At 55.1% G+C, this 21,073-nt stretch overlaps 1 long non-coding RNA gene across 9 annotated transcripts in view; it reads right to left on the minus strand.

Moving 5' to 3' along the window:
- Positions 1 to 21,073, minus strand: part of LOC125694124 (uncharacterized) — a 112,747-nt gene that overhangs the window by 41,301 nt on the left and 50,373 nt on the right. The window contains exon 3 of one of the 9 annotated variants that reach the window (XR_007377408.1): positions 5,110 to 5,212. The exons of 7 other annotated variants lie outside the window; for them this stretch is intronic. This is a non-coding gene — a long non-coding RNA (uncharacterized LOC125694124). Of the gene's footprint in view, positions 1 to 5,109; positions 5,213 to 13,278; positions 13,382 to 21,073 lie in introns of those variants that run through there. One more of the 9 variants, XR_007377409.1, reaches the window with a different exon arrangement.

The raw sequence follows: 21,073 nt of genomic DNA on the forward strand, positions 1-21,073 counted from the left end.
TGTGGCCTTGAAGATTCCTGCGTCCATGGTTAGCAACTGGGGAGATTGATGAGGGGACCGTTCTTCCTGGCACTCGGGTGCTTGTATGAAGCGATTCTCACTTGCGGTTACGGGGTGAGTGGTTCTGTATGGTGCCACCCTGAGTGTGACAACACCTTTTTGTTTCTTGGTAAAGAAATTTGGCACATTTGGGAAAATACAATTATTAGAGAGCAGGGAAACTCTACTGGTTGTTGAGAGGGATTAAAATCAGAATACCACCAAAACCACGGTCAGAGGGAAGTGGAGATGTCTCAGAATTCAGTAGTAATGTTGTAGTGTTTTGCGAGTTATCTTTTGTATGTGTTTAATTTGTTTTCTCGGTAGCAGCAGTGGTCTGTGCAGACAGAAAGCGATCCCAGTTTTCTTAGGAAAGTCAAACAAGGTCATTCTATTCAACTGTGCATTTGCCGAACCAGCACTTGGAAGAAATCCTCACACAGCACATTATCACAGAATCACAGAATTGTACAGGTTAAAGGATCTCATCATCTAGTCCAACTCCCCCAGTAAAGGACATTCTCTACAGTGTCGTAGAATCATAGAATGACTTGGATTGTCCTATCACTTCCTGCATAAGAAGTTGTTCCTCCTCCTCCAGCTTGTAAGTTCCTTTCAAGTACTGGAGATGGCAGTGAGGTCTCCCTGGAGCCTTCTCATCTCCAAGCTAAACAATCCCAACTCCCTCAACCTTGCTTAATAGGAGAGGGGTTCCAGCCCTCAGCCCTCTGATAATCTTTTTGGTCCTCCTCTGGACCTGCTCCAACAGCCCTTCCCAAGATTAATTCATCTGTACTTTGGCTTTCCTGATGCCATCCAGGCACATCCTGACGGCATCCCTATATTCCTACCAGGTTACCCATTCCCTCCTCCTGGACTTCTGTTTTTCCTGCTTTTCTCTCAGCCACCCCATCAGGTCTTTGCTCAGCCATACTGGTTTCCTGCCAGCCCTGCCTGATTTCTTATTCTGGGGGTTGGAGAGCTCTCGTGCTCTCAGAAACATGTTATTAAAAGTGCTTCCAACTCTTTCCATTGCTGTGTGCCTAAGGTCAGTTTTTCAGGAGATCTTATCCATTTCTTAAATCGCCCAAAGACAGGGCTGCCTGTCTTTCCGTATCATTGCATGATACCAGGCATCAGTCTCTCCCTCTGACTGCTGAGTACAGCAGATTATTTTCCTGGCACCTTCCTCTCGCAGCCTGCTCAGCTGCTACAGAAACAGTAGGTTGCACAGGAAAGCATCCAGACAGGTCCTGAATATCTCCAGAGAAGGAGATATTCTCTGGGCAGCCTGTTCCAGTAGTACTCTGTCACCCTCACAGTAAAGAAGTTCTTCCTCACGTTTGTATGGAACTTTCTGCATTCCAGTTTGTGCCCACTGCCTCTTGTTCTATCTCTGCACACCACCAAAAAGAACCTGGCCCCATCCACTTGTCTCCCCCACTGCAGGTATTTATAAACAGGAATGAGATCACCTCTGAGTCTTCTCCAGGCTGAAAAGTCCAGAGTCTCCCAGCCTAAGGGTGATAAGGGCGATGCTCGAGGCCCCTACTCATCTTTGTGACCCTCTGCTGCTGGACTCTCTCTTAAAGATCCCTGTCTTTGGATCCACCTTCTTGCCCTTTTTGAAGACCAGAGTAACACTGCCTATCCTCAGGTCTTCAGACTCCTCTGCCATTCTCCAAGACCTTTCAAAGACGATAGAGGAGGCAGGTTTCCTGCTATTTTTGCCTGACTTCTAACTCTTAGGAATTCACAAACCCCGAGCTTGGACGAAACGATGCTTTAATGTCAACCAGCACTTGTGAGTACCCTTTCTTTCCAATGCTATGTCTGCTAATATGAAATGGGAAACTGACCTCTGGAGCTGAACTTTCCTGGCAAAATGTTTGTGAACGTTTGATTCTCTTTGTGGATTATTAGCAGATCTAAATCTGCAAAAGAATGAGGTCTGCTACAAAAGTAAAGTTTCCATTTTTATTATGTTGTCCTAGAACATCAGAGGCAGATGCTGGTGATGTGGACACAGAGGTTGAACCTTCTCACCACTATTCTGCTGTATTTGTCACACAACAGATGGCTGCAGAGGAGCAGTCTGACAAAATGGCAACTGGCGTGACACCGCAAATGAAGCAAAGGTGTGTCACTGAAATCCTCGACGAGGACAAAATGGCACCCACTGAAATTCATCAACATTTGCTGAGTGTAGACAGAGACCAAACAGCGGATGTGAGCACAGTGAGGTGCTGGGTGGTGCGTTTCAGCAATGACACCATCACAGCAGCTGTGAAACAGTGGTCACCTCCGCTGGCACAGATTTTTACAAGTGCAGCATGCAGGCTCTTGTTCATCACTGGTGAAAATGCACAGCCTCCAGGGTTTTGTAACATTACCCCTGAACAACTGCAGAATCACAAAGAACAAAACATCTGGAAAAGGTATGCAATCACTTTGGCAATCCTAGAGAGACACAATTCACTGCAATATGCAGGGGCCTGGCCCATGGATAACAACGTGATTCAGCAGCCTGGAGCGCAAGAGAAAATCTCTGGATGTGACAATAAACCGTGACAGGCCCCGCAATTGCTCCAGCCCCTGCGGACGGCCCTGCGGTTACCGCAAGCCCTGCGACGGGGCTCAGCTGTGTCCCGCGTACCGCTCCCTAGCGGCTCTCCACGGCCTGCAGCCTCAGTCCTTCAGGCTACGCCCAGCTACTCCAGCGCGGGCCGCTCCACAGAGCGCGGCACATCTGAACTCTAAGCGGGGTCCAGAGAGCCGCAGCACGAGGACGAGACCGAGGTGCGGACGGGCCGCTCGGGCCGGGTGCACTCGGCCGGGCTGGGCGACGAGACGAGAGAGGGGGCCGCCCCGCGCCGGACGCGGCCGCTTCCAGCCGCTTGGAGGGCGAGCCCGTCAGCGACGGCCACGACGCCGCCGGCAAAGGTCCGGGGGCGGCCGCGGAGATGGCCGAGGGAAGCGGGAAGACGGGAACCCGGCGCGGGAGCTTTGTGACGCGGGCCGGCGTCGCGCCCGAAGGCCATTGTGACGCGGGGCCGCCTCGAGGGGCCGGAGTCCCCCGCAGAGAGTGCCGCTCACTCTCGGGAGAGAGGCTCCGCGAGGAGGTTCCCCCGAGTGCCTGCGACCGAGCATCTGCGCGAGGACGCGACGATGAGCGAGGAGCGGGACAAGAAGGACGAGCGCCGGCCCGACGCGGGGCCGCCACGCGTGCCGGACCGCCGCGGGGTGCGGGCCGGGGAGGGAGGCGCTCGGGCTCGGCCGGCGGCGACTTCGCCGCGTCCGTCCCGCGCCTCCTTCTCCCCACGGACGCCGCCGCCGGGCGGCCGGAGCCCGGCCTCGTCCCTCCGCGGCGTCCGTCTGCCCCAGCTGCCCGGCCCGGAGAGCTCGCGGGCCTCCGGGCGCCGCGACGCACAGGTAGGTAGCCCGAGGGAGGCGGGGCCGGACGTCTTCCCGCGCCGCGTGGGGACCGCCCTGTGCCGGCGCGGCTGCGGGGAGCGGGGCGGCGGCCGCCCGCGGGCTGAGCGCTGTCCTCGGTGCCGAGTGCGGCGTGAGCGGGAAGGACCGCGCTCACTCGGCCTTTCTCCTCGGCTTCTCTTGCAGGCGGGCGGGCGGGAGTTTTCCCCGTCGGTGACCTGCGGCGGTGCCAGCGGGCGAAGCGGGCAGCCTCAATCATCCTCCTTGCTGCCTCGCTTAAGGCGGGCAGGGCTGCCGGCAGCTGCACCCCGGCGTGCAGCAGCATCTTCTAGAGTCTCTAAGCTGCCTGTTCTGCAAGCAGCAGCCTCTTCCACACCTTCAAGAGGCAGAGCGCATGCTGTGGGCATTAGAGGCAGCAGAATCCCAGTACTTGCCCCGAGACCTCACGTCCAGGACGGGACAGCAAGGGCGGAGAGCCGGGGTCCAGCTCGGGAAGTCTGCTCAACCATTCTAACGCCTCAGCACGACAGACCCAGACAAAACTACGTGGTGTCCCTGAGCTGTGCTGCCGCTGCAAGCCCAAGAGTTGAAGGGCAGCTGGCAGTACCAGGGCGCCATGCACCGACCAGCAACCTGAGAACACCAGGAAAAACGGCCCAGGTGCTCTCCACCAAGGCTGGGAAGATCCACGCAGCTTGGAGAGTTGCTCAGGAGGGCACCAGAGACACTCGTGCTGCAGCTACACCATCTTTTAGAGCAGCTCAGAAGGGCCCAGAAGGGCAGGCAGGCGGCAAAGAGCGAGACAAGGAGCCTCTGTCTGCATTAGTGCCTGAAGATGCAGGCAACTTAGTTTCTCCCAAGGCTGCACACTCTGCAGAGGAGGCCAATGACGCGGTGCTCTTCCCAAGAGTGTGCAAACAGGGAAAAAGAGACGTAAATGGTACCGCCATGCCTGAAGTCTCCAGACAAGCTCTGGGAGCAGCACTGAGACCGCAAGATCCCAGAGAGGTCAACTGGGAGGCTTATGGATGCTCTCCAGTACACCCAGCAATCTGGAGAATTCGGGATCAGGCGAGGAAGGAGCAGATGTTAAGCTGGAAAGTCTCTTGGCCAGACACGAGCATGCTCAGGCTGCTAAGAGCCCAAGCAGCACATGCCAGTGCCAGTGCTACTGACACTGCTCAGGGAATGCTAGACACCTGCACCACGACATCGAGGGTGGAAGGCTTCTTTCCTGCCTCTTGTGATTCTCAAAGCCAGGACATTAGAATTCAGCATGCACAGGAAGAGACCACTGATGATGCTGCCAGTGATGCCAGCACGGATCACAGCATGCTGGATGCCAGGGACAATGCAGTGACAGCTGAGAGCATGCCCACACCCTCCTGTTTTTGCCCTGATACCATGGAGGGTGTGGAAGAATGGGAGGACAACAGTGAGGAAGCAGCTGCTGAGGCAGCTGGTGTGCCACCAAGCATTTCTGGTGCCTCATCTGTTGAGATGAAGACAACAGCAGCTCGCCACCGGATGCCAGCTGTCATCAGGACTGTGCTCCGGGCTCTGCGCAGGATTTGCACCTGCAGCTGCGTCAGGGGACAACGAGAGGAGAGGCACGAGGCTGCAAACACCACGCAGCTCCCCGGAGACATCTGATTTCAACCTGTCAATGTAGAATTCTGGTTCCATCCTGTCAACATAGGATTCTGGTTCCATCTTGTCAGTGCAGAATTCTGATTCCATCCTGTCAACACAGAATTCTGATTAAATATTATCATTATACCATCCTGGCTGAGTGCTGTCTGATCTGTGTGCTCACGCAACTTTGGAACTTCTTGAGAGACACAAATCACTGCAATGTGCAGGGGTCTGGCCCATGGATAACAATGCAAGTGCAAGAGAAAGTTTCTGGATCTGACAATAATGTGACAGGCCCTGCAATCTCTAAGTGAGGGTGTGGGGAGCAGGTTCCATCCCACTGTAACAGTGGAACATGTCTGAGACTTCCTGATGCAGCTGAATGCATACAAGTCCGGTAAACTGCTCCGGTGACTGGAAAAAGGGAAACATTGCTCCCATTTTTAAGAAGGAGAGGAAGGCTTATCTCCATCCTTATCTCAGAATTGGAGGGATGTGGATTTGATGGGTGGACCACCCGATGGATAAGAAATTGGTTGAATGGCCGCAGACAGAGGGTGGTGATTAATGGATTAATGTCCAGGTGGAGGCGGGTAACAAGTGATGTCGCCCAGACTTGAAAGGTGGGCCCAGGTGAACCTGATGAGGTTCAACATGGCAAAGTGAAATTTTTGCACTTAGGCCAGAGGAATCCCAGGCATTTATAGAGACTGGAAGGAGCAGTCCTTGAGAGCAGCCCTGCAGAGAAGCACCTTGGCGGCCTGATGGATGAAAAGCTTAATATGAGCCGGCAGTGTGCTCTTGCAGCTCGGAAAGCAAATGATATCCTGGGCTCCATCAGAAGACGGGTGGCCAGCAGGGACAGGGAGGTGATTTTCCTTCTCTACTCTGCACCTGTGAGGCCCATCTGGAGTACTGTGTCCAGGACTGGAGCCCCTGGTACAAGAAAGACAGGGAGCTGTTGGAGAGGGTTCAGAGGAGAACCACAAATTTGATCAGGGGGCTGCACCTCCCTACAAAGACAGGCTGAGGGAGCTGAGGGGAGCCCGGCGACGGGGCTTTGTCCCTCACCCAGCCATTCTCCTCGGCTTCTCTTGCAGGCGGGCGGGAGGCAGCCTCATCCACCCTTGCTGCCTTGCTTAAGGCAGGCAGGGCGGCCGGCACCTGCACCCTGGCGTTCAACAGTAGCTTCTAGGGCCTGTAAGCTACCTGCTCTGCCAGCAGCAGCCTCTTCCACACCTTCTGCAGGAGGCAGAGCACGTGCCATGGGCACTACAGGCTGCAGACTCCCAGTTCTTGCCCCGAGACCTCCGGGAACCTTGCATGTCCAGGACAGGACAGCAAGGGCTGAGAGCCAGGGTCCAGCTCGGGAAGTCTGCTCAACCATTCTTGTGCCTCGGCACGACAGACCCAGTCAAAACTACATGGTGTCCCTGAGCTGTGCTGCTGCCGCTGCAAGCCCAAGAGTCGGAGTGCAGCTGGCAGCACCAGGGCGCCATGCACCCACCAGCAGCCTGAGAACACCAGCAAGAACGGCCCAGGTGCTCTCCACCAAGGCTGGGAAAATCCGCTTGGAGAGATGCTCAGAAAAGCTGCTCAGGAGAGATGCTCAGGAGGGCACCAGAGACACTCGTTCTGCCACTACACCACTGTCCAGAGCAGCTCAGAAGGGCCCAGGAGGGCAGGCAGGCGGCAAAGAGCGAGACAAGGAGACTCTGCTTGAAGATGCAGGCAACTTAGATTCTCCCAAGGCTGCACACTTTCTAGAGAAGTCTGATGATGCACCATTCTTCCCAAGAGTGTGCAAGGGGGAAGAAAGAGAAATGACTGCTATCGCTATGCCTGAGATCTCCAGAAAACCTCTGGGAGCAGCACTGAGACTGCAATATCCCAGAGGGATAAACTGGGAGGCCTATGAATGTTCTCCAATTTTTCCAGCAATTCATAGAATTTGGGATGAGGTGAGGAGGGAGCAGATGTTGTCCAGCTGGAACATCTCCTGGCCAGACGTGAGAATGCTCAGGCTGCTAAGACCCCAAGCAGCACGTAACAGTGCCATTGCTACTGACACTGCTCAGGGTGTGCTGGATACCTGCACCACAACATCGAGGGTGGAGGGCCCCTTTCCTGCACCAGGAGAGTTCTTATCTTGGGATGCTGGAGTGCAGGATGAACAGCGTGATTTAGAAGAGTTTGCTGAGACAGAGACTGCAGGACAGTCATCTGGTGACCTGCAGAGTGCATGTCTTGCCCCATCTGGTGAGACAGAAGCAGTGTGTTCAGCTTCTCTTCTGGGCCCAGGTCCTGGGCCTGCAGGACAGTTTGAGCCATTGCCTGCATCAGTTCCTGAAGATGCAGAAAACTCAGATGCTTTTGAGACTGCCCACTGTCCAGAGGAGGCCAATGCAGCACCACTCCTCCTGTCAGCATGTGAGGGAGGAGAAGAAGAAACAGCTATGGCCATGCTGGAATTGTCCAAACAAGCTCTGGGAGAAACACCAAAACTGCAAGATGCCAGAGAGATCTATGGGGAGACCTATGGATATTCTCCAATTTTCCCAGCAATTCATAAGATTCGGGATGAAGCAAGGAAGGAGCAGATGTCCAGCTGGAACATCTCATGCATGCCAAACACACATGAACAGCATGGTTTGGAAGAGATTGGTGAGACAGGAACTGCAGGACAGTCATCTGGTGACCTGCAGAGTGCATGTCTTACCCAGTCTGATGAGACAGAAACAGTTCATTTAGCTTCTCTTCTGGGCACAGGTCCTGGGCCTGCAGGACAGCTTGAGCCATTGCCTGCATCGGTTCCTCAAGATGCAGAAAACTCAGGCTGTTGCACAGCAGCACGCTCTCCAAAGGTGGCCAGTGAAGTGATGTTTGGTCTCTGAGTGCAGCTACTGGTGTCAGAGCACAGGGTGGAGGATGCCTGTGTCAGTGGAACCATCAAGGGCAAAGAATGTGGGTGTGCAAGGCTAGCGAAGGGGAAGCCAGCTAAGCCTGGTGTGTGTGTGGGATCCCCTGTGAAGAAAGGGGTGAGTGAACCAGCAACTGGAGGTGGGCTGTGGCCTTGAAGATTCCTGCGTCCATGGTTAGCAACTGGGGAGATTGATGAGGGGACCGTTCTTCCTGGCACTCGGGTGCTTGTATGAAGCGATTCTCACTTGCGGTTACGGGGTGAGTGGTTCTGTATGGTGCCACCCTGAGTGTGACAACACCTTTTTGTTTCTTGGTAAAGAAATTTGGCACATTTGGGAAAATACAATTATTAGAGAGCAGGGAAACTCTACTGGTTGTTGAGAGGGATTAAAATCAGAATACCACCAAAACCACGGTCAGAGGGAAGTGGAGATGTCTCAGAATTCAGTAGTAATGTTGTAGTGTTTTGCGAGTTATCTTTTGTATGTGTTTAATTTGTTTTCTCGGTAGCAGCAGTGGTCTGTGCAGACAGAAAGCGATCCCAGTTTTCTTAGGAAAGTCAAACAAGGTCATTCTATTCAACTGTGCATTTGCTGAACCAGCACTTGGAAGAAATCCTCACACAGCACATTATCACAGAATCACAGAATTGTACAGGTTAAAGGATCTCATCATCTAGTCCAACTCCCCCAGTAAAGGACATTCTCTACAGTGTCGTAGAATCATAGAATGACTTGGATTGTCCTATCACTTCCTGCATAAGAAGTTGTTCCTCCTCCTCCAGCTTGTAAGTTCCTTTCAAGTATTGGAGATGGCAGTGAGGTCTCCCTGGAGCCTTCTCATCTCCAAGCTAAACAATCCCAACTCCCTCAACCTTGCTTAATAGGAGAGGGGTTCCAGCCCTCAGCCCTCTGATAATCTTTTTGGTCCTCCTCTGGACCTGCTCCAACAGCCCTTCCCAAGATTAATTCATCTGTACTTTGGCTTTCCTGATGCCATCCAGGCACATCCTGACGGCATCCCTATATTCCTACCAGGTTACCCATTCCCTCCTCCTGGACTTCTGTTTTTCCTGCTTTTCTCTCAGCCACCCCATCAGGTCTTTGCTCAGCCATACTGGTTTCCTGCCAGCCCTGCCTGATTTCTTATTCTGGGGGTTGGAGAGCTCTCGTGCTCTCAGAAACATGTTATTAAAAGTGCTTCCAACTCTTTCCATTGCTGTGTGCCTAAGGTCAGTTTTTCAGGAGATCTTATCCATTTCTTAAATCGCCCAAAGACAGGGCTGCCTGTCTTTCCGTATCATTGCATGATACCAGGCATCAGTCTCTCCCTCTGACTGCTGAGTACAGCAGATTATTTTCCTGGCACCTTCCTCTCGCAGCCTGCTCAGCTGCTACAGAAACAGTAGGTTGCACAGGAAAGCATCCAGACAGGTCCTGAATATCTCCAGAGAAGGAGATATTCTCTGGGCAGCCTGTTCCAGTAGTACTCTGTCACCCTCACAGTAAAGAAGTTCTTCCTCACGTTTGTATGGAACTTTCTGCATTCCAGTTTGTGCCCACTGCCTCTTGTTCTATCTCTGCACACCACCAAAAAGAACCTGGCCCCATCCACTTGTCTCCCCCACTGCAGGTATTTATAAACAGGAATGAGATCACCTCTGAGTCTTCTCCAGGCTGAAAAGTCCAGAGTCTCCCAGCCTAAGGGTGATAAGGGCGATGCTCGAGGCCCCTACTCATCTTTGTGACCCTCTGCTGCTGGATTCTCTCTTAAAGATCCCTGTCTTTGGATCCACCTTCTTGCCCTTTTTGAAGACCAGAGTAACACTGCCTATCCTCAGGTCTTCAGACTCCTCTGCCATTCTCCAAGACCTTTCAAAGACGATAGAGGAGGCAGGTTTCCTGCTATTTTTGCCTGACTTCTAACTCTTAGGAATTCACAAACCCCGAGCTTGGACGAAACGATGCTTTAATGTCAACCAGCACTTGTGAGTACCCTTTCTTTCCAATGCTATGTCTGCTAATATGAAATGGGAAACTGACCTCTGGAGCTGAACTTTCCTGGCAAAATGTTTGTGAACGTTTGATTCTCTTTGTGGATTATTAGCAGATCTAAATCTGCAAAAGAATGAGGTCTGCTACAAAAGTAAAGTTTCCATTTTTATTATGTTGTCCTAGAACATCAGAGGCAGATGCTGGTGATGTGGACACAGAGGTTGAACCTTCTCACCACTATTCTGCTGTATTTGTCACACAACAGATGGCTGCAGAGGAGCAGTCTGACAAAATGGCAACTGGCGTGACACCGCAAATGAAGCAAAGGTGTGTCACTGAAATCCTCGACGAGGACAAAATGGCACCCACTGAAATTCATCAACATTTGCTGAGTGTAGACAGAGACCAAACAGCGGATGTGAGCACAGTGAGGTGCTGGGTGGTGCGTTTCAGCAATGACACCATCACAGCAGCTGTGAAACAGTGGTCACCTCCGCTGGCACAGATTTTTACAAGTGCAGCATGCAGGCTCTTGTTCATCACTGGTGAAAATGCACAGCCTCCAGGGTTTTGTAACATTACCCCTGAACAACTGCAGAATCACAAAGAACAAAACATCTGGAAAAGGTATGCAATCACTTTGGCAATCCTAGAGAGACACAAATCACTGCAATATGCAGGGGCCTGGCCCATGGATAACAACGTGATTCAGCAGCCTGGAGCGCAAGAGAAAATCTCTGGATGTGACAATAAACCGTGACAGGCCCCGCAATTGCTCCAGCCCCTGCGGACGGCCCTGCGGTTACCGCAAGCCCTGCGACGGGGCTCAGCTGTGTCCCGCGTACCGCTCCCTAGCGGCTCTCCACGGCCTGCAGCCTCAGTCCTTCAGGCTACGCCCAGCTACTCCAGCGCGGGCCGCTCCACAGAGCGCGGCACATCTGAACTCTAAGCGGGGTCCAGAGAGCCGCAGCACGAGGACGAGACCGAGGTGCGGACGGGCCGCTCGGGCCGGGTGCACTCGGCCGGGCTGGGCGACGAGACGAGAGAGGGGGCCGCCCCGCGCCGGACGCGGCCGCTTCCAGCCGCTTGGAGGGCGAGCCCGTCAGCGACGGCCACGACGCCGCCGGCAAAGGTGCGGGGGCGGCCGCGGAGATGGCCGAGGGAAGCGGGAAGACGGGAACCCGGCGCGGGGGCTTTGTGACGCGGGCCGGCGTCGCGCCCGAAGGCCATTGTGACGCGGGGCCGCCTCGAGGGGCCGGAGTCCCCCGCAGAGAGTGCCGCTCACTCTCGGGAGAGAGGCTCCGCGAGGAGGTTCCCCCGAGTGCCTGCGACCGAGCATCTGCGCGAGGACGCGACGATGAGCGAGGAGCGGGACAAGAAGGACGAGCGCCGGCCCGACGCGGGGCCGCCACGCGTGCCGGACCGCCGCGGGGTGCGGGCCGGGGAGGGAGGCGCTCGGGCTCGGCCGGCGGCGACTTCGCCGCGTCCGTCCCGCGCCTCCTTCTCCCCACGGACGCCGCCGCCGGGCGGCCGGAGCCCGGCCTCGTCCCTCCGCGGCGTCCGTCTGCCCCAGCTGCCCGGCCCGGAGAGCTCGCGGGCCTCCGGGCGCCGCGACGCACAGGTAGGTAGCCCGAGGGAGGCGGGGCCGGACGTCTTCCCGCGCCGCGTGGGGACCGCCCTGTGCCGGCGCGGCTGCGGGGAGCGGGGCGGCGGCCGCCCGCGGGCTGAGCGCTGTCCTCGGTGCCGAGTGCGGCGTGAGCGGGAAGGACCGCGCTCACTCGGCCTTTCTCCTCGGCTTCTCTTGCAGGCGGGCGGGCGGGAGTTTTCCCCGTCGGTGACCTGCGGCGGTGCCAGCGGGCGAAGCGGGCAGCCTCAATCATCCTTGCTGCCTCGCTTAAGGCGGGCAGGGCTGCCGGCAGCTGCACCCCGGCGTGCAGCAGCATCTTCTAGAGTCTCTAAGCTGCCTGTTCTGCAAGCAGCAGCCTCTTCCACACCTTCAAGAGGCAGAGCGCATGCTGTGGGCATTAGAGGCAGCAGAATCCCAGTACTTGCCCCGAGACCTCACGTCCAGGACGGCACAGCAAGGGCGGAGAGCCGGGGTCCAGCTCGGGAAGTCTGCTCAACCATTCTAACGCCTCAGCACGACAGACCCAGACAAAACTACGTGGTGTCCCTGAGCTGTGCTGCCGCTGCAAGCCCAAGAGTTGAAGGGCAGCTGGCAGTACCAGGGCGCCATGCACCGACCAGCAACCTGAGAACACCAGGAAAAACAGCCCAGGTGCTCTCCACCAAGGCTGGGAAGATCCACGCAGCTTGGAGAGTTCCTCAGGAGGGCACCAGAGACACTCGTGCTGCAGCTACACCATCTTTTAGAGCAGCTCAGAAGGGCCCAGAAGGGCAGGCAGGCGGCAAAGAGCGAGACAAGGAGCCTCTGTCTGCATTAGTGCCTGAAGATGCAGGCAACTTAGTTTCTCCCAAGGCTGCACACTCTGCAGAGGAGGCCAATGACGCGGTGCTCTTCCCAAGAGTGTGCAAACAGGGAAAAAGAGACGTAAATGGTACCGCCATGCCTGAAGTCTCCAGACAAGCTCTGGGAGCAGCACTGAGACCGCAAGATCCCAGAGAGGTCAACTGGGAGGCTTATGGATGCTCTCCAGTACACCCAGCAATCTGGAGAATTCGGGATCAGGCGAGGAAGGAGCAGATGTTAAGCTGGAAAGTCTCTTGGCCAGACACGAGCATGCTCAGGCTGCTAAGAGCCCAAGCAGCACATGCCAGTGCCAGTGCTACTGACACTGCTCAGGGAATGCTAGACACCTGCACCACGACATCGAGGGTGGAAGGCTTCTTTCCTGCCTCTTGTGATTCTCAAAGCCAGGACATTAGAATTCAGCATGCACAGGAAGAGACCACTGATGATGCTGCCAGTGATGCCAGCACGGATCACAGCATGCTGGATGCCAGGGACAATGCAGTGACAGCTGAGAGCATGCCCACACCCTCCTGTTTTTGCCCTGATACCATGGAGGGTGTGGAAGAATGGGAGGACAACAGTGAGGAAGCAGCTGCTGAGGCAGCTGGTGTGCCACCAAGCATTTCTGGTGCCTCATCTGTTGAGATGAAGACAACAGCAGCTCGCCACCGGATGCCAGCTGTCATCAGGACTGTGCTCCGGGCTCTGCGCAGGATTTGCACCTGCAGCTGCGTCAGGGGACAACGAGAGGAGAGGCACGAGGCTGCAAACACCACGCAGCTCCCCGGAGACATCTGATTTCAACCTGTCAATGTAGAATTCTGGTTCCATCCTGTCAACATAGGATTCTGGTTCCATCTTGTCAGTGCAGAATTCTGATTCCATCCTGTCAACACAGAATTCTGATTAAATATTATCATTATACCATCCTGGCTGAGTGCTGTCTGATCTGTGTGCTCACGCAACTTTGGAACTTCTTGAGAGACACAAATCACTGCAATGTGCAGGGGTCTGGCCCATGGATAACAATGCAAGTGCAAGAGAAAGTTTCTGGATCTGACAATAATGTGACAGGCCCTGCAATCTCTAAGTGAGGGTGTGGGGAGCAGGTTCCATCCCACTGTAACAGTGGAACATGTCTGAGACTTCCTGATGCAGCTGAATGCATACAAGTCCGGTAAACTGCTCCGGTGACTGGAAAAAGGGAAACATTGCTCCCATTTTTAAGAAGGAGAGGAAGGCTTATCTCCATCCTTATCTCAGAATTGGAGGGATGTGGATTTGATGGGTGGACCACCCGATGGATAAGAAATTGGTTGAATGGCCGCAGACAGAGGGTGGTGATTAATGGATTAATGTCCAGGTGGAGGCGGGTAACAAGTGATGTCGCCCAGACTTGAAAGGTGGGCCCAGGTGAACCTGATGAGGTTCAACATGGCAAAGTGAAATTTTTGCACTTAGGCCAGAGGAATCCCAGGCATTTATAGAGACTGGAAGGAGCAGTCCTTGAGAGCAGCCCTGCAGAGAAGCACCTTGGCGGCCTGATGGATGAAAAGCTTAATATGAGCCGGCAGTGTGCTCTTGCAGCTCGGAAAGCAAATGATATCCTGGGCTCCATCAGAAGACGGGTGGCCAGCAGGGACAGGGAGGTGATTTTCCTTCTCTACTCTGCACCTGTGAGGCCCATCTGGAGTACTGTGTCCAGGACTGGAGCCCCTGGTACAAGAAAGACAGGGAGCTGTTGGAGAGGGTTCAGAGGAGAACCACAAATTTTGATCAGGGGGCTGCACCTCCCTACAAAGACAGGCTGAGGGAGCTGAGGGGAGCCCGGCGACGGGGCTTTGTCCCTCACCCAGCCATTCTCCTCGGCTTCTCTTGCAGGCGGGCGGGAGGCAGCCTCATCCACCCTTGCTGCCTTGCTTAAGGCAGGCAGGGCGGCCGGCACCTGCACCCTGGCGTTCAACAGTAGCTTCTAGGGCCTGTAAGCTACCTGCTCTGCCAGCAGCAGCCTCTTCCACACCTTCTGCAGGAGGCAGAGCACGTGCCATGGGCACTACAGGCTGCAGACTCCCAGTTCTTGCCCCGAGACCTCCGGGAACCTTGCATGTCCAGGACAGGACAGCAAGGGCTGAGAGCCAGGGTCCAGCTCGGGAAGTCTGCTCAACCATTCTTGTGCCTCGGCACGACAGACCCAGTCAAAACTACATGGTGTCCCTGAGCTGTGCTGCTGCCGCTGCAAGCCCAAGAGTCGGAGTGCAGCTGGCAGCACCAGGGCGCCATGCACCCACCAGCAGCCTGAGAACACCAGCAAGAACGGCCCAGGTGCTCTCCACCAAGGCTGGGAAAATCCGCTTGGAGAGATGCTCAGAAAAGCTGCTCAGGAGAGATGCTCAGGAGGGCACCAGAGACACTCGTTCTGCCACTACACCACTGTCCAGAGCAGCTCAGAAGGGCCCAGGAGGGCAGGCAGGCGGCAAAGAGCGAGACAAGGAGACTCTGCTTGAAGATGCAGGCAACTTAGATTCTCCCAAGGCTGCACACTTTCTAGAGAAGTCTGATGATGCACCATTCTTCCCAAGAGTGTGCAAGGGGGAAGAAAGAGAAATGACTGCTATCGCTATGCCTGAGATCTCCAGAAAACCTCTGGGAGCAGCACTGAGACTGCAATATCCCAGAGGGATAAACTGGGAGGCCTATGAATGTTCTCCAATTTTTCCAGCAATTCATAGAATTTGGGATGAGGTGAGGAGGGAGCAGATGTTGTCCAGCTGGAACATCTCCTGGCCAGACGTGAGAATGCTCAGGCTGCTAAGACCCCAAGCAGCACGTAACAGTGCCATTGCTACTGACACTGCTCAGGGTGTGCTGGATACCTGCACCACAACATCGAGGGTGGAGGGCCCCTTTCCTGCACCAGGAGAGTTCTTATCTTGGGATGCTGGAGTGCAGGATGAACAGCGTGATTTAGAAGAGTTTGCTGAGACAGAGACTGCAGGACAGTCATCTGGTGACCTGCAGAGTGCATGTCTTGCCCCATCTGGTGAGACAGAAGCAGTGTGTTCAGCTTCTCTTCTGGGCCCAGGTCCTGGGCCTGCAGGACAGTTTGAGCCATTGCCTGCATCAGTTCCTGAAGATGCAGAAAACTCAGATGCTTTTGAGACTGCCCACTGTCCAGAGGAGGCCAATGCAGCACCACTCCTCCTGTCAGCATGTGAGGGAGGAGAAGAAGAAACAGCTATGGCCATGCTGGAATTGTCCAAACAAGCTCTGGGAGAAACACCAAAACTGCAAGATGCCAGAGAGATCTATGGGGAGACCTATGGATATTCTCCAATTTTCCCAGCAATTCATAAGATTCGGGATGAAGCAAGGAAGGAGCAGATGTCCAGCTGGAACATCTCATGCATGCCAAACACACATGAACAGCATGGTTTGGAAGAGATTGGTGAGACAGGAACTGCAGGACAGTCATCTGGTGACCTGCAGAGTGCATGTCTTACCCAGTCTGATGAGACAGAAACAGTTCATTTAGCTTCTCTTCTGGGCACAGGTCCTGGGCCTGCAGGACAGCTTGAGCCATTGCCTGCATCGGTTCCTCAAGATGCAGAAAACTCAGGCTGTTGCACAGCAGCACGCTCTCCAAAGGTGGCCAGTGAAGTGATGTTTGGTCTCTGAGTGCAGCTACTGGTGTCAGAGCACAGGGTGGAGGATGCCTGTGTCAGTGGAACCATCAAGGGCAAAGAATGTGGGTGTGCAAGGCTAGCGAAGGGGAAGCCAGCTAAGCCTGGTGTGTGTGTGGGATCCCCTGTGAAGAAAGGGGTGAGTGAACCAGCAACTGGAGGTGGGCTGTGGCCTTGAAGATTCCTGCGTCCATGGTTAGCAACTGGGGAGATTGATGAGGGGACCGTTCTTCCTGGCACTCGGGTGCTTGTATGAGCGATTCTCACTTGCGGTTACGGGGTGAGTGGTTTCTGTATGGTGCCACCCTGAGTGTGACAACACCTTTTTGTTTTCTTGGTAAAGAAATTTGGCACATTTGGGAAAATACAATTATTAGAGAGCAGGGAAACTCTACTGGTTGTTGAGAGGGATTAAAATCAGAATACCACCAAAACCACGGTCAGAGGGAAGTGGAGATGTCTCAGAATTCAGTAGTAATGTTGTAGTGTTTTGCGAGTTATCTTTTGTATGTGTTTAATTTGTTTTCTCGGTAGCAGCAGTGGTCTGTGCAGACAGAAAGCGATCCCAGTTTTCTTAGGAAAGTCAAACAAGGTCATTCTATTCAACTGTGCAATTTGCTGAACCAGCACTTGGAAGAAATCCTCACACAGCACATTATCACAGAATCACAGAATTGTACAGGTTAAAGGATCTCATCATCTAGTCCAACTCCCCCAGTAAAGGACATTCTCTACAGTGTCGTAGAATCATAGAATGACTTGGATTGTCCTATCACTTCCTGCATAAGAAGTTGTTCCTCCTCCTCCAGCTTGTAAGTTCCTTTCAAGTATTGGAGATGGCAGTGAGGTCTCCCTGGAGCCTTCTCATCTCCAAGCTAAACAATCCCAACTCCCTCAACCTTGCTTAATAGGAGAGGGGTTTCCAGCCCTCAGCCCTCTGATAATCTTTTTGGTCCTCCTCTGGACCTGCTCCAACAGCCCTTCCCAAGATTAATTCATCTGTACTTTGGCTTTCCTGATGCCATCCAGGCACATCCTGACGGCATCCCTATATTCCTACCAGGTTACCCATTCCCTCCTCCTGGACTTCTGTTTTTCCTGCTTTTCTCTCAGCCACCCCATCAGGTCTTTGCTCAGCCATACTGGTTTCCTGCCAGCCCTGCCTGATTTCTTATTCTGGGGGTTGGAGAGCTCTCGTGCTCTCAGAAACATGTTATTAAAAGTGCTTCCAACTCTTTCCATTGCTGTGTGCCTAAGGTCAGTTTTTCAGGAGATCTTATCCATTTCTTAAATCGCCCAAAGACAGGGCTGCCTGTCTTTCCGTATCATTGCATGATACCAGGCATCAGTCTCTCCCTCTGACTGCTGAGTACAGCAGATTATTTTCCTGGCACCTTCCTCTCGCAGCCTGCTCAGCTGCTACAGAAACAGTAGGTTGCACAGGAAAGCATCCAGACAGGTCCTGAATATCTCCAGAGAAGGAGATATTCTCTGGGCAGCCTGTTCCAGTAGTACTCTGTCACCCTCACAGTAAAGAAGTTCTTCCTCACGTTTTGTATGGAACTTTCTGCATTCCAGTTTGTGCCCACTGCCTCTTGTTCTATCTCTGCACACCACCAAAAAGAACCTGGCCCCCATCCCACTTGTCTCCCCCACTGCAGGTATTTATAAACAGGAATGAGATCACCTCTGAGTCTTCTCCAGGCTGAAAAGTCCAGAGTCTCCCAGCCTAAGGGTGATAAGGGCGATGCTCGAGGCCCCTACTCATCTTTGTGACCCTCTGCTGCTGGACTCTCTCTTAAAGATCCCTGTCTTTGGATCCACCTTCTTGCCCTTTTTGAAGACCAGAGTAACACTGCCTATCCCTCAGGTCTTCAGACTCCTCTGCCATTCTCCAAGACCTTTCAAAGACAATAGAGGAGGCAGGTTTCCTGCTATTTTTTGCCTGACTTCTAACTCTTAGGAATTCACAAACCCCGAGCTTGGACGAAACGATGCTTAATGTCAACCAGCACTTGTGAGTACCCTTTCTTTCCAATGCTATGTCTGCTAATATGAAAATGGAAACTGACCTCTGGAGCTGAACTTTCCTGGCAAAATGTTTGTGAACGTTTGATTCTCTTTGTGGATTATTAGCAGATCTAAATCTGCAAAAGAATGAGGTCTGCTACAAAAGTAAAGTTTCCATTTTTATTATGTTGTCCTAGAACATCAGAGGCAGATGCTGGTGATGTGGACACAGAGGTTGAACCTTCTCACCACTATTCTGCTGTATTTGTCACACAACAGATGGCTGCAGAGGAGCAGTCTGACAAAATGGCAACTGGCGTGACACCGCAAATGAAGCAAAGGTGTGTCACTGAAATCCTCGACGAGGACAAAATGGCACCCACTGAAATTCATCAACATTTGCTGAGTGTAGACAGAGACCAAACAGCGGATGTGAGCACAGTGAGGTGCTGGGTGGTGCGTTTCAGCAATGACACCATCACAGCAGCTGTGAAACAGTGGTCACCTCCGCTGGCACAGATTTTTACAAGTGCAGCATGCAGGCTCTTGTTCATCACTGGTGAAAATGCACAGCCTCCAGGGTTTTGTAACATTACCCCTGAACAACTGCAGAATCACAAAGAACAAAACATCTGGAAAAGGTATGCAATCACTTTGGCAATCCTAGAGAGACACAATTCACTGCAATATGCAGGGGCCTGGCCCATGGATAACAACGTGATTCAGCAGCCTGGAGCGCAAGAGAAAATCTCTGGGATGTGACAATAGAACCGTGACAGGCCCCGCAATTGCTCCAGCCCCTGCGGACGGCCCTGCGGTTACCGCAAGCCCTGCGACGGGGCTCAGCTGTGTCCCGCGTACCGCTCCCTAGCGGCTCTCCACGGCCTGCAGCCTCAGTCCTTCAGGCTACGCCCAGCTACTCCAGCGCGGGCCGCTCCACAGAGCGCGGCACATCTGAACTCTAAGCGGGGTCCAGAGAGCCGCAGCACGAGGACGAGACCGAGGTGCGGACGGGGCCGCTCGGGCCGGGTTGCACTCGGCCGGGCTGGGCGACGAGACGAGAGAGGGGGGCCGCCCCGCGCCGGACGCGGCCGCTTCCAGCCGCTTGGAGGGCGAGCCCGTCAGCGGACGGCCACGACGCCGCCGGCAAAGGTCCGGGGGCGGCCGCGGAGATGGCCGAGGGAAGCGGGGAAGACGGGAACCCGGCGCGGGAGCTTTGTGACGCGGGCCGGCGTCGCGCCCGAAGGCCATTGTGACGCGGGGCCCGCCTCGAGGGGCCGGAGTCCCCCGCAGAGAGTGCCGCTCACTCTCAGGGAGAGAGGCTCCGCGAGGAGGTTCCCCCGAGTGCCTGCGACCGAGCATCTGCGCGAGGACGCGACGATGAGCGAGGAGCGGGACAAGAAGGACGAGCGCCGGCCCGACGCGGGGCCGCCACGCGTGCCGGACCGCCCGCGGGGTGCGGGCCGGGGAGGGAGGCGCTCGGGCTCGGCCGGCGGCGACTTCGCCGCGTCCGTCCCGCGCCTCCTTCTCCCCACGGAACGCCGCCGCCGGGCGGCCGGAGCCCGGCCTCGTCCCCTCCGCGGGCGTCCGTCTGCCCCAGCTGCCCGGCCCGGAGAGCTCGCGGGCCTCCGGGCGCCGCGACGCACAGGTAGGTAGGCCCGAGGGAGGCGGGGCCCGGACGTCTTCCCGCGCCGCGTGGGGACCGCCCTGTGCCGGCGCGGCTGCGGGGAAGCGGGGCGGCGGCCGCCCGCGGGCTGAGCGCTGTCCTCGGTGCCGAGTGCGGGCGTGAGCGGGAAGGACCGCGGCTCACTCGGCCCTTTCTCCTCGGCTTCTCTTGCAGGCGGGCGGGCGGGAGTTTTCCCCGTCGGTGACCTGCGGCGGTTGCCAAGCGGGCGAAGCGGGCAGCCTCAATCATCCTTGCTGCCTCGCTTAAGGCGGGCAGGGCTGCCGGCAGCTGCACCCCGGCGTGCAGCAGCATCTTCTAGAGTCTCTAAGCTGCCTGTTCTTGCAAGCAGCAGCCTCTTCCACACCTTCAAGAGGCAGAGCGCATGCTGTGGGCATTAGAGGCAGCAGAATCCCAGTACTTGCCCCGAGACCTCACGTCCAGGACGGCACAGCAAGGGCGGAGAGCCGGGGTCCAGCTCGGGAAGTCTGCTCAACCATTCTAACGCCTCAGCACGACAGACCCAGACAAAACTACGTGGTGTCCCTGAGCTGTGCTGCCGCTGCAAGCCCAAGAGTTGAAGGGCAGCTGGCAGTACCAGGGCGCCATGCACCGACCAGCAACCTGAGAACACCAGGAAAAACGGCCCAGGTGCTCTCCACCAAGGCTGGGAAGATCCACGCAGCTTGGAGAGTTGCTCAGGGAGGGCACCAGAGACAACTCGTGCTGCAGCTACACCATCTTTTAGAGCAGCTCAGAAGGGCCCAGAAGGGCAGGCAGGCGGCAAAGAGCGAGACAAGGAGCCTCTGTCTGCATTAGTGCCTGAAGATGCAGGCAACTTAGTTTCTCCCAAGGCTGCACACTCTGCAGAGGAGGCCAATGACGCGGTGCTCTTCCCAAGAGTGTGCAAACAGGGAAAAAGAGACGTAAATGGTACCGCCATGCCTGAAGTCTCCAGACAAGCTCTGGGAGCAGCACTGAGGACCGCAAGATCCCAGAGAGGTCAAATGGGAGGCTTATGGCATGCTCTCCAGTACACCCAGCAATCTGGAGAATTCGGGATCAGGCGAGGAAGGAGCAGATGTTAAGCTGGAAAGTCTCTTGGCCAGACACGAGCATGCTCAGGCTGCTAAGAGCCCAAGCAGCACATGCCAGTGCCAGTGCTACTGACACTGCTCAGGGAATGCTAGACACCTGCACCACGACATCGAGGGTGGAAGGCTTC

Source organism: Lagopus muta, chromosome 5, assembly GCF_023343835.1.
Source record: "Lagopus muta isolate bLagMut1 chromosome 5, bLagMut1 primary, whole genome shotgun sequence".
Taxonomy (NCBI): Eukaryota; Metazoa; Chordata; class Aves; order Galliformes; family Phasianidae; genus Lagopus; species Lagopus muta.